Source organism: Protopterus annectens, chromosome 11.part0 (genome assembly GCF_019279795.1).
Source record: "Protopterus annectens isolate FY-2018-M chromosome 11.part0, PAN1.0, whole genome shotgun sequence".
NCBI lineage: Eukaryota > Metazoa > Chordata > Ceratodontiformes > Protopteridae > Protopterus > Protopterus annectens.
The window spans coordinates 337429454-337443642 of record NC_056745.1 but is presented as its reverse complement, the minus strand read 5'-3'; the positions used below and the strand labels follow the sequence as shown (position 1 = coordinate 337443642).

General features: G+C 39.2%; 1 protein-coding gene across 1 annotated transcript in view; it reads left to right on the top strand.

Moving 5' to 3' along the window:
• Positions 1-14189, top strand: part of HCFC2 (host cell factor C2) — an 886151-nt gene that overhangs the window by 107914 nt on the left and 764048 nt on the right. The gene's annotated exons all lie outside the window — the stretch shown is intronic.

Sequence of the window (14189 nt, the reverse complement as noted above, 5' to 3'; positions counted from 1 at the left end):
TCTATTTTTGTGTCTTGCTATTTGGTGTTTTTGTATTTTAGGAGGGTACCTGATGAGACAAATCTCTTAACTTGAACACTTCAATAATGGACATTTCTCAATGCTACCTGAATATCATGTAACAGCAGAAACTGATCTGTATAATATTTTGATTTACACGGATTTCTTAATACTGTAGTTGGTTTGAAAAGAGAGTAGGGGTAGAGTATAAAAAAAAACAAACAAAAAAAAACAGAATATGCATTTTCTTCAATGTAAATGTAGTAGAAGAATTTTAAAAAATGTATACACATTTTTTGCTCCTTGCATCTGAGCATTGACTGTTCCTAGAGTTGCCTCTAGTCCACCTGGCATTCTGAACTGCCTTGCTACCTCTGGACTTACTACTCTGACCCATGTTCAGGACCAGTGAGGAGCTCATGGCTTCCTAGGGCAATGTTAAACTGTTGTTGAGAGAATTGACTGCAGTAACCTGTTTCTGTCCCCCACATGCACTTTTGGTGCCCCAAAGGGTGGTATGCAATGGGGTTAAGGCATATCCTCAGTACCTTCACATGTGAATCAACTAAATCCCTGCCCCCTTGTAGTCATCACTCCGCATACATTCCTGGCCTCCACCAGAACTATAAAAGTATGTCCAAGTGCACTCCTCCCCCCTGGATGGGTACATCATCCTCTCTGCTTTACTGTCAACTGCCCAAGCTGGTAATCAAACTCCGTTTGCATTGGTGTTATTCAGGGCTTTAACCCTTTATGCTATCGAGTCAAAGAAAAATAAAAAACATATTTGATTCTAAATTGATGTTACTGGTTTTATGTGCAGATTATTGGCACCAGGTCACTTTGTAAGAATCCTCATCTCAGTTGTTTACTAGGAAGAGCCTTCTACTATTCGTATGCATTTGTTTTGTCACTGTCAGGAGGAGGAACATTTGAGGGGGTCTATATCACCACATCGAATGGTGATAAGTTCAAACGCCCTTTATTCGAACCTAAAAGTCCGAAAACCCTAAACAACGAACTCACAGAACAGCGATTTACAAATTACTTTACATGAGTAAATTGTATCAGAAACCCCAGATCAGCGAGAAGAGCATAGTAATCAAAGATATTTATGGCTTAAGTTACTTTTTTCATAAAATTGCTTAGGTCTAAACTTTGAACAAAAAAAAAAAAAAAAAAGATTTCATTAAAGAGACTGTCTTTGTCTCTAGTTTTAAGAATGTAAGCAGTTCTTAGATTTGGCAAGCACTGTCAAAAAGCTGAGCAAGATCTTCCTCTTTTTTTTTTTGTTAACTGGGTAAATTAACTGGTCCGAATACCCTTTTCGGCATCGATCCAATTCTCTAGGGAAAGCATAATTGCAGACAAAAGATTCCATGCAAAAAATATTACATAAGACTCAGTGCAAACAGCAGACAGTTACATACATCAGTATTGGGTTGTTGTAGTGAAATAGAAGTTGCGAAAGAAAACTGTAAGTCTATACTATCACATCATCACCACTAGAGGGTGTGGCTGATTTATCTATGCCAACTATAACTGCCAACTTTCTAACACCAGAAATCTGGACAGAGTTGGGGTACAAAGACCCCAAAATAGGGATTGATTTTAAGTATTGCCCTTATAAACTTAGAATGTTGTTATAATAACAGGTTGTGTGTTATTGTGTATTTTCTGAAGGATATGAAGGATATGAAGCCTGAAACTCAAAAGCATGTTATTACTTAGTGACTTCAATCCTCCATAGTTTTCCAGAAAAACACAAAGTTTAAGAAGAGTAGACCAAAAATATGAGACAAAAATCTGGACATTCTGCGGAAATCTGGACAATTGACAGTATAATCCACACTCCCTCATTTCTGGAATAGGCTGCCCTTTCAAGAGTATTTCTCTAGCAACCTTTAAAAGCAGTATGGATGATTGAATGACTAAATACAAATTTTAATCTGTGATTTGTGGAGAAGGTCTGCTTAATGAGGGGAACTTGTAGTTTTTCACCAGTTTTAGATGATGTGGCTGAGATTCTTGATGATCTCCATTGGCCGTAAGCTTAGTAAGAAACTACACTCCAGTGAAGAACAAGAATGAAAACTTTAGTACAGCTATTACTATCTAGATATGTGACATGCTTAGGTGCTGAAGTACAGCTAGGCAATTTGCCCAGTTGTTGCTAAAGCAATGTGTGATGCAAACTAGAACAGTGGAAGCAAAGGTGGACAGGATCCAGAAATAACCCAGTAAAATCTAAGAAAACTGGAAAAAAAATGCTTGCTATTTCATGTTGTACAAAAAGCATTTGTGTTATTCGATTGAATACATTTTTTAGCTTGACTACAACAAATATTCTTTGCAAATTAGATGTTTATTTTCTTCTAAGAGTGGATTTACATTGCTTTTTAAGGAGCCTGAGTTTAGTAACAATGCATTGTTATTTAAATGATAGAAAATAGGAGCATATTGCAGTGTCAATCATTAACTTATCTTGATGACCTTCTTCCTGTCCTTTTTAAAAGCCTGAGATTAAGCCTTAAGTTATACCAGTGTGTCATACTCTAGTCGTAGCAGGAAAAATGTTCACCATAAATTATTTTTTGAACAGCTTGCTTTTCTGCCCAAGTTTTACTTGCACAGTTCATTCAGGTTGCTTTCAAAATTTACGTTCTATGTCACAGTTGTAAAAGTGAATAAACGAACAGCGTTCTGTGATGCTCGATTGTGAAACGTGATGGGTAAATGTACGCAAGCAAGAGATGGAGACGGGACCCATGTTAATGGAGTGGAGGTGTAGCATTCTCTTTTGTGCCTAATATGTGGTCCTTTTAAAATCTCGGACTAAAAAAATCATCTCTGAAAGTTGGAAGTGACAACTTTTAGGCAAACAAATTTCACTTTGTTTACAGATGTTATTAATCACCAAATTTGCATCTGTGGGGGTTCCCTGTTGGATGTTTTTGCCAAACCAACAGAGCAGTCAGTGTTGGGCTGAATATTAACAGAAATGTCACATCCATGATGCATTTTTATTTTTTCATTCATAAAGGAGATGAGTTCATTCAAGTTTAGATTTGATGAAGGGATACTTCCCGAAAGCGCTTATCCTGTGTTTTATGGAATAAAAGTTTTAGAAGGAAAGCAGTGTCCAGCAGTATTCTTCTCATTTATACATTATCGTTTGGTCACGTTTGCTGGACTTTGGTACGGTGCAGAATCTTTATTTTGTGCTTCATTCAAATTAAATTTGCATATACATACTGGATAGATGTAGCAAATATTTTCATTATTCAGGATCAGTAACTCTATACCATCCTCAAACAGGAAACCACACTTGACTGCTTGCTGTTATAGAAGTCCTGCTTTGAACAATAAATGGCACAGTACTGCTGGGAAATGTGTGTGTTGGGGTGGGGTCAGAGAGAGCACCTTATCTGAAAAAGCATTATTTTAAACCTTCAACACTACATAATGCACATTAGTGCTTTAGGTGTACATACCCTGCTAAATGCTATACTGATTCGGCAGTGCTGATGTGCTATATGTTATTGTTTGCAATTAAAGTGGTGCAGCTGTTGTGCTTAAATGAGATGGAAAATATTTTACCAAGTGCTGATGTGACATTTTGCATTGTGCTTTATAGATTGGAAAGCAAGATTAGAACATTTTAAAATTATTTCTGAAAATAAATGTCAGTTTACTATCTGAATATAAAAAAGATGGGACAGAAAGTGCACTTAACCTCAATTAACCACATAAAACAACAGGCAACACTTTACCGTAGTAAAATTAATATATGCTCTAAATGCTGTACTAATGTGTTCTGTCTTCCTGTGGCCAGTTAAAGTAAATATCGCTGGTGTGCCTATTGCAGATTTGTGCAGACAGGGTTGAAAAACAGGTTACACTGAGTGGAACTATGATATTTTTGCACTATGTGATGACAGGGAAATAAGATGCAGCATTTTAATGATTACAGAAGGTGGCTTATGATGGCTCTGTACTGTTGAAGGATGTTATTAAAAAAAAAGACTGGACAAAAACTGCACCTTACTTGAGGCTGTATTGCCTTAACCATGTACATCTGTGTACATCACAGTGTAGAACTAATAAAATCTGTAAATGTGCTCTTTGCTGTTGTGTACAGTTATAGTACAGTAGTTTAGTATTGTTAGTTATTGCCAATGGTGTGTAATATTTATTCTGTTCATGTAACAGACAGTTGCATTGAAAGTAGAACTGCTATAAACAATACATATTAATGCAGATGAGGACAGGATATGCTGTTCTGTCTACTGTCTCTGTATTTCCAGGATGTCTAGTTTTCATGCAAGAATTTTCCAGGTTGGCTACACCTTTATCCCAGCTTGTCATTGCTTTTCTATGTAGCTTGCTTATGCCTCTTGAAGTAAACCCCTCCTTTCAGAGATGTAGATAGGATGAGGTGAAGTGAAATGAGCTTTTTTATTGTTCTTCAACTTAAAGTTGAGGTGGGCACAAAATTGAGGGATATCACTGGATGCCATAATAGATACCTAAACCTTTGCTTCTTAGTTTTTATAGTTTACTTGGACACTACTGCTGGAGAATTTAAGGACTTCACATGTTAACTGGCTTCATCATACTGTGCTCCTGGGTTTGGTTCTTTCAGTCTCCTCTTAAATACTGTGAAACACTAGCAAGTCATTTACCCAGACAGTGGCTACCTAAGGGAAATGGGTAGAACTGTACTTCTGATAAGTATGGACATTTTATGCTAATTAGGTGTCCATGTTTTAAATAACGTTATCCCTGATTTCTGTGTCTGAAAGTTGAGGGATATGAGGAAACATATTTACCAGGTGAATCTGTGACATTTTAAGTTGTACTTTATGATGAAGGGGAAGCATAATATAACATTTTTAAAATGACAGATGGAAAGCAGCACAGTACTGCTAAATTTAAAAATGGATGGAAAAGAGATTGTTAGTGAGGAAGAAAATGAAGTTAACTTTTGTTTTTAGGTTCATACTGCAAGACATACCTCCTCATTAATTTTAATCTTAACTGCATAGTAGTTCACTGCATTGTTCAAGATCAGTAACAATGTAACAGATTTGTAAGCAAGGACTTAGAATCATGAGTAGAGCACATAAGTAGGTTTGAATGCTTGTTTTTATTCCCCTGGAATACTGCCAGCAAGAGTTGGTGTATGTTATGCTTGCAACATAAGGTTCAATCTAGATCATTAGAAAAATCAACAGCAGTCATAGGATAACCATGCAAGTACAACTGTGCTCTGCAAAGCCAAGACATAAATAGATTTATTTCAGAAATTTAAATATGCTAATTTGTAAACAGTACCAGCATAAATCATTTGGGACAGTTGGAGTATATCTGTGTGAAGAGGGAAAAAGTACAAGTGGAGTGTCATACCTAGTGACTAGACTGTATGAAGTAACCTATAATAAGGATACAAGGAGAAAACAATAAGTGAAGAATAAGAATGCCCAAAAAGACTTGTTGGCAAAAAGTATCAGGATGTTGCCTGAGCAGGTGCATTTTCAGTTATCTCTACAATCTTTTGTATAAAGATGGCCTAATACATAACTTGTTCACTGCTGGCTTAAAAGCTAATGGACATTGAAACTGCTTAATGTGATATGGTAGGTTTATCATGTAAGGCGACTTGGTAAATAATGCAGAGATGCACTACATATAGTTTAAATGGGGTGCCAGGCTTAAATTCAGAGTCACCAGTGATTGATAATCTGTTGTGAGGGACTTCCAAGATTGCTGCCCATTGAGTAACATCTTAATTCTAGCTCTCCCAGTGTGAAAACAGAAACTTAGCAGGGAAAGCCAGTGAACCTGGATTTCTGAGTAAATGTTAGCAACTGGCTAGTAAGTGCACTGCCTAGATGCCAGGAAAAAAGAAGTACAGAGGACCTGAAGAAAAATCAGCTACACAAGGCAACAAAAAACACTGACTTCGAAAAGTATTGTAACTGTTCAGCAAAAAGAAGCACAAGCTCCAGACATGACTTCTGGTAACCTTGAGGAAATTATAAAGCAACTGTACACAGACCTGACTAAAATAAGTGAAACACTGATAGGAGTATGTGACACTGCCAGCCCAGCTATCTGGAATTTTGTAAATAATTCTATATCATTTGTGAATATTGGTATGATTTATACAGAACTGCATGTTATGTACTGAGTTTCAAGAATGTAACCACAGTGTACCCTGCTGGAACATAGAAGATTAACTTACAAAACTTCAAGAAAATAAGTTGAAATTAAGTGCTAATAAGTTGAAATTAAGTGCTTTACAATGTGCTATAAAAGTTAGTTTCATTGCAGCAAGAAGACAGGGTGTCTCGAGCTAGAGGTTTTTCCTATGGTCTTGAAGAGAAGTATTTATTATGTTTAAAGTGTAAAGTGTTTTATTGCTCTATGACTTCCTAGCAGCTGCACTTCTGTGAGATATGTACTTCTCACACAGTGATGTTTCTGTTAGTATCTGTTAGCCTTGGAACTGAAGGCAGGTGACGAGTTATGCCATCCAAACTGACCCAGCAGTAATGTTTGATAGTAATTTAAGAACTCTCTCAGAGAGAGACTGTGTGCATTTTGTGTTTTGTCTTGGATCTAGCAAGAACATCCACTCATCTGCATTTGCCTTGCTCTGTAAGTTATTTAGGGTATAGTATCTTTTAGATATTGATAGGAATATAGTAAAAATTAGTGTAAATATTTTCTGTATTTATTTGAGACTGTCCTCCAATGTTGTATTAAAATATTTCCTGTGATTCTGAAGTCTGTAGTTACTGTGTTGATTGAGTAATGTCTTATTGTTTTTATTATTTATTATTAAATATATTTAAAGCTATCTTTGTGGCTGATATTTGTTAGACCTATTTAAGCTCTTAAAGTACTTGCATATATATTTGGTGACATTATACAGGCCACTCCTAAATAGCCTTGCTCTTGGTCACACTTACCATTTGGATAATAGTAATATTACACAGTAAGATTGGTCACCCTTTGTAAGGACCTTACGCAGCTGATAGAGGGGTTTTATATTGTAGTCTGGGCAGAAGGGAGCATAGCTAGTAAACCTGTGCCAGCCTTCCCTAGGAGTGTCTGTGTGTTTGTATATAAATCATATCTCAAAGTGTGTGTGTGTGTGTGTGTGTGTGTGTGTGTGTGTGTGTGTGTGTGTGTGTGTGTGTGTGTGTGTGTGTGTGTGCGCGCGCGCGCGATCTACTTGGGCAGGGACACGAAGCATTGGTTGGACAGAGAGGGTGCTGGAGGTCTTGGCTTGATCGCTCAACTGAGATCTTAACCCTATAGCTGTGCCAGTGGGGAGTCCTGTTGGTGGTGTGGAGAAGGGGAGAAACCAGCCCACAGACTGACTGTGATCTCTGTGTGCTCTTAAGGGAAATTGCACTTTACTGTGTGTGTACTTGTAATCCTCCCATTGTGTATGTCCCTCAATGTTGCCTGTGGTGAGGATTGAGGTTCATTGATTACTGGGCCAGTGCTGGGGCATCACAGAGTATATCACCTCAAACAATAAAAGGCTGGAAAAAATGGAAGAAGCTTTAAACAGATACTCAGATAAGGTAATAAAACTGCAAAACTTTTGAGGTTGAAATGAAGAAAAGTCTTGCTGAATATGAGACTACACAAGATGAGATGTTTCAAAAAATAATAGAATTAGAGGACAGAGCACATAGGTAAAGCTTGAGATTTTCTGCTGTACCTTAGAAGCTGGAAGGAGCAGACTGTATTAATTTCATGAAAGCACAAATAAGCAACTGGACTCGTATTCCACAACAGGAATTGTTTGCAAGGGCATATCATGTGTATGCTCCAAACCTGGCTATGAGAAAACAACTTAGACCTTTGTTAGTAAAAATGCAGTCTTACCAGCAGAAGGAGTTGATTCTGACAAAACTGTGGCAGAAAGACAAAGTACTAAAAGTGGAGACAGCAGAGTGTTTGTAGCGAATGACTACTCATTGTACACCAGACAGAAGAAGAATACATTTATCCCATTATTCAGGGAATGTTGAGAAGCAGGCATGAGATTCAAACTGCTGTATCCAGCTATCTTCAAAATATTTTTCCCCTGGAGGAACAAAAACATTTTTCTGATAAAGTATATGCTAAAGAAGAAATACAAAAGTTTGTCCACCACCAGACCACTAAGATCCAGCAACAAAAATCACTTGCAGATCACTAAAGCCAATAACTCTGCTGGTGAAGCACTATTCTCTTGCGCCATAGCCAAATTGTGGAACTCACTTCCACCCACAATTACCTCCGTACCATCATGCACCAACTTCAAAACTTTATTAAAAGCGCACCTAAAAACATGCTGGCTATGCCCTTGCAACTCCCACTCTAATATCATCCACCCCATCCAACTACTACCTTTCTTTCACCTCCACTAACTACCTTGATGATAACAAGCTCAGATGCTCATAAGCCTAGTACTTATTATACAGCAGGAACTTCTCATGGTTACATTTGTTAATGCCTGTTATGTACTTCACAGATAAAGATTCTAATTGTCTACTGATGTACTATGTTGTTCATCTGTAAATATGTTGTAAGTAATTTCTATGTTAAATTAATAGCTATGTAATCCAATGTAACTACTGTCTGTTTATTTTACTGTGGAGCTTTTCTCCCCGGGCCTCCGCTGTAAATGGACCCACGTCCAGTCGGACACTCCCGGTCAACAAATTTAAATAAATAAAATTGTCCAAGAAAAAGTGAGCTGTGAAACAGGAGATTCTGCTTCTTGTTCTTCTAGTAATAAAGATCACAGACAGATTGTGCTAATGAAACATTTCCCAGTGCTTCAACAGAAAATGTTTGAGAGGGGAAAAAGGACAGGAGTTGACTAGAAGAACTGAGAGTGCGCTGGAGGTGAAACGGAGAACAGGGTTTGGGAGAAGATGAACAGGAAAATCTGGAAATATTGGACTTTCTTGGACTTTGTTAAACTTTTAAGGGACTCTAAAGCATGTTTGGAAAAGTACTCGGGAGGAGGAGGGAGAGAATTAACTGCAAGTACAACATTTTTTTCTTAATAGTACTATTTAAGTGGTGGAATGATTTGCTTTGCATGTTGTAAATTTTTTTTCAGTTATTTTTAAATGTAATTGGGATACTAATGTAAACAGGTGCTCCTGTTTTTTTTTTGTTTTTGTTTCTTTCTCCCTTCTCTCTCTATCCATTTCAGTTTTAAGAAATGTAGGCACTGCAATGCAAAACAAACGACACCAAAAAGATCATCTGTTAGCATGACAAAAGAAAAATTAATGTGCTTTTTCTTATTTTTGCATAGGGGAATGACCGGGTTAAGGTCATTAGCTTTATATAGTAACAAGTTTTAACAGAAAGCAAGTAACTGAAGAAGAATAGATCTGGTTCTCATGTTGCTAGCAGACAATCTGATAAAGAGAAATGGATTGGAGAAAATGTTTTCCCAGCTGAGACTGCTAGAAAGATAAGGCAAAACGAGACAGCATTTAATAGAATTACATGCTCTACAGTGCGTCTTAGCACGGGCAATCATTTTCTATTTAGCTGGAGTTTGTGTGTGTGGCTGCCAGTTTGGAACTTTTGTTCCTATTAGGAGGGTAAAATTTCAATATTTGAAGATGTATATAGTTTTGTGTGTTAAGTTTAGGGTTGCCACCCATCCCTCTTTGCAAAGGACAAGTCCCTCTTTGTGCAGTTGTGTCCTGAGAAAAAAAAACTTAAAAACTGCACATATCCTGAGATTTTAGGACAAAAAATATTTCCAAAGTTTTCTTTAATAGTTACATAAAACAGTTATTTTATATCTGAAACCTCTAAATGTTATATGAAATAGCATAACCAACTCAAATGCTACAAGAATAAGCTTTTATTTGGGCAGAAAGTGAAGTTCTGTCCTTTGCAGTGATCATGAGTATGTTTTGCCCTCCAAAATATCATATTTCTACAAAAAATGTCCCACTTTGGGCATTTGAAAAGGTGGCAACCCTAGTTAAGTTAAAGCAAAACTCTACCCTATAACTAAAAAAAAAATCTGTTTTTTTCAGTTTCCTGACCTATTTTAGCACCTCAAAATCACACGAAGTGCTTTATTTGTAATTTTAGCCTGTTTTCCACAACATGGCTACTAATGGGGCTTGATGCATCAACGTGATGTTGTTCTACCTCAGCTCTCTCTTTCCCCACAATGCTTTGTATGACTCATGTCAGACATAGCCTAGTACCTACCTATGAACCTATCAGCCCAAGGGCCTAAGTAAGCTTAGCCAACATATAACATAAGGAAGTAACTGTGAATTCCCATGCCATTGACATATAATGGAATATCTTTTTTACTTTATGTAACAGGATTGCTGCTTTTCTGTCTCTAATCACCCTCATTTATATTTGGCTCAGAGCTTGTTTTACATTACACTTAAGTTATCCAGCTATAGCCAGAAAATTAGCTAAATTGCTGGCCTTTGTTCAGGATTTTCTTTTGTAGTCAAAGGACTTGATTCTGTAAGGGTTTCTCAGTGCAATGACATTTTTGACACCTCTGCAGTAGTGTAGGGGGAAGGGACTGTCAATTCCTTTTGGACTACAAAAGAAAACCCTGAACAATTACTAAGAATTAGGATAGGAGAAGATGAGATAAAAATGGTGATATATAACCAATCTACAGGAAAGTCCCCATGCATAGATGGTATTCATGTGTAAGTTTGGAAGCTAGGAGGGAAAAACTGATAAAGATTTAGAAGGTTTTGTTTAACAGTATTTTAAAAGGAGGAGAAGTACCAACATCATGGAAGAAAGTGGTAGTAGCTGTAATACCAGAAGAGGGACGCAGCAGATCCAGCTTCATACAGGCCCATTTCAGTACTAAATCATAATTATAAAGTGTTTGTCTATAATGGCAAAAATGATACCAAAATGGATGGATATGGATCAGTGTGGTGGTGTGGAGGGGAGGCAAACATTTGACAACATTAGCAGATCTTTATTGATCCAGAGGGAAGCAGAATGTAAGAAAATACCACTGTTGGGGGGGGGGGGGTCTTGATGCAGAGAAAGCATTTGACAGAGTAAGCTGGGACTTTATGAGCAGAGTAATGGAAGCATTTGCATTCCCTGATTAAAATTATAAGGTTGATTAGGAAGATATATGAGGGATCAGAGGGAAAAATTGAAGTGGGTGGCGTCCTCTCTGATGATCTTTATTTGAGCAGAGGAACCAGGCAGGGGTATCCACTCTCCCCTTTATTTGCATTATATTCAGAACCATTGGTGGAGAGGATGGGGGGCTCGGAGGTTTAGGGATATGGTGGTTGTGGTGGCTGGGAGGGGCTAGCTTTGTAGATGACACTGTTTTATGCCTGGTGGAGCCAGTGGGAGACGTTGCAGTGCTGCGGAGCTTGATGAGATGGTTTCAGACCTTTTGGGATGAAGAATTGGTGAGGCTAGAATGGAGGCAGTGGCGTGGATTGTGTGCCAACATATAAATTTGTTCAGTGGTGTCCATACTTGTGGGGACATGATGGAATGAAATATTTGGAAATATGGATTGGAAGTGATGCTGGTGTGGCAGCTGGGGATGTGAGGGAGGAGACTGGACAAGGGGTGGTGCAGGAACTGTGAAGGTGGAGGCTCTACTGTATGGATGTCAATGGTAAGATGCAGGCAGTTGAGTAGTTTAGTCCCTTTGGTCTTGTGCACATGGGCATGTTTTTGTCAGCTGGAGTAGAGGTTGTGGATAGCAATTTGATGGGCAGCTGGGGTATTTTGTTTGGGGGGGATGGCATGAGTCGAGTGGGATGGGCTTTTTCTTCTGATGGTGCAAGGAGGACTGTGATTGCCTGAGTTCAGTGGGTATTTCAGAGTGACACAGTTGGGGCTCCTGTGCAAGCAGAGGACTGCAGTTCGGGGTGGAGGTGGGGGAGGAGCTCTGGTGGTGGTGGGGGCTGGGAATTTGGATGCAGACCTTTGGGGAGAGCAACATCTGTCATGCTGAGTATTGTATTTATGAAGTGGCAGGGGTGTTCTGAGGACTGGGCTGGCACAGGGGTGGAGATGGCTGAGGTTGAGAGTGCAGGCGGTAGGCAGGAGGGGGTGGGAGTATATTGGAGAGAACTGGTGGAGAGCCAAGGTGTCGGGAGCGGGTAACTGGGGAGGGTAGTGGAATGGGAGGACACCAAGTACCTGTTTGGGCTGCAGTTTGGAGACTGCCTTCTATGTCTGGGATTGGCATAAAGAGTGTAGGCGGGAAGGGGGAAGTGGATGGGTCCTGGGCGGGGGACCAGCACTGGTGGAGTATTTGGTGGAATCTAGTTAAGATGTTGCCGTTGAGGGGAGTAATTGGTAGAGCATATAGGATATTGCATGATGACTGTGGGAGTTGATCTGAGGAGGTTGGGAAGGATTGGGAGGGGAGATTGGATGGGCAATTCCTGGGGAAATGGTGGGGGGGTATAAGTCTAGAATATTTGGGATCTTTGCTTGGAGGTGTTTGCATGGGTATTTTTGTACCCCAGGCAGACTCCGGGGAGTTTTTCCTTGGGTTGATGGTGGATGTTGGAGGTGTGATGAGGAAGAAGGAGGTAGCTGGGAGCACGTTTTCTGGGAGTGTGGAAGGTTGGTGGATTTTGGGGATTCCCTGCAGACTGGTCTGTCGGAGATGCTGGGTGAGCAGGTTGGAGTGGCTGGGGAAATGATTTTTTGAGCTGTGGTGCAGGATTGGAGTTGCCTGGACATGGTGTAGCCTTGCTGGGTCTGGTTGTAATTGCTGCCAGGGAAGCAATTGCTGGAGGATGGAGGTCAGAGCCTGGACCAACTTTGCTAGGGGTGGCTAAGATGGTGGCAGGGATGGGGCAACTGGAGCTGGGGTCTTTGGAGGGGGTGGGAGCAGATTACATGGGAGGGGGATGTGAGGTGCAGGGTCAGTGTATGCAGTGGGGAAGTGGGTTTAGGGAGAGGGCAGGATTTGAGTGTGCTATGTGGCGGTTGACTGGCAATGACTGGATGATGTATTGGAAGTGATGTGTGGTGTTTGCAGCTATAGTTGTGTCGGTGCAGTTTGTGGTTTGTAATGTTTTAACTGGGATTGTGTCACTATGGTTTATGGCATAGGCAATCTTACATTTATATAAATGAAAATAATGTAATAAAGATGTTTCTAATCTGTTGTGATATCACTATGTTAGCAGTAATGGGGGGAAGGGAGTGTACAAGTGAGCAAAGCTCTTCTGAAAAATTCAGTTTTGTGATAGTTTTTTTTGCATGGATTTAAATTAAAAATATTTTAGGAAATGTTGCTGTTTTTTCCCCTTCACATTTTTTGTGTGTGTTGATCAGAAAAAACTTGCATTTCTGTTATGGAGGAGACTAATGCCATGAGGTCCATTTTCTGCCAAATTCTGTGGAACATCTGTGTAGCACGTAGTACTAATCATTGTACCTAGCTTATTAACATTTAAAAGGTATGTTCTCCGATGTTAATATCTTTGTTTTAATGCTATAACATGCATACATCTATGATGTCTTTTACATTACATTAAACTGATTACTGAGAATTAACCTTAAGCACTATACTATGCATTTTGAGGGCTGTTTACATCATGCTGAAGGATTTTTAGCATATTCGAAATCTGTTTCAAAGACGGTTTAAAATTTTTTTTTTAAATACCTTTATTAAATTCACACCTAATGACATATACACACATATAGATAAAGAAAAGAAACCGTTGTAAAAACAAATCTTTAGTTTCCTGCATTATACTTGTATTGAATAATTTAACTTTTAGTCATATGAGGTTACTAGGCTAATGGTCCGGGGGTCCTTACATGCTTAGCCAAGACTTTATCCCCAAAAAGAAACCTCAGTCAGCACGTGTTGCCCCTGTGATTGAGGAACAAAGTTGGAACCCCTGGGACAGATTTGCGGTTTCCCATATACTCATCAAGGTTGTGCTTGGAGGGTCAGCGAGGTACTCTGTTTGGCATGTATGGGAAGTCTATTCCAGAGATGGGGCAGCCTCTGGGAGACAAACCTGTCTCTCCAGCACGTTTTGTTGATGTCATATATTAGATTCAGGCCTTTCAAGCAGGTAATATGCGAGGAGTTAGACTTGCAGATATGGAGCATCTCTAGTAGGGCAGGGTCCGGGAATGCCTTGTAGGCG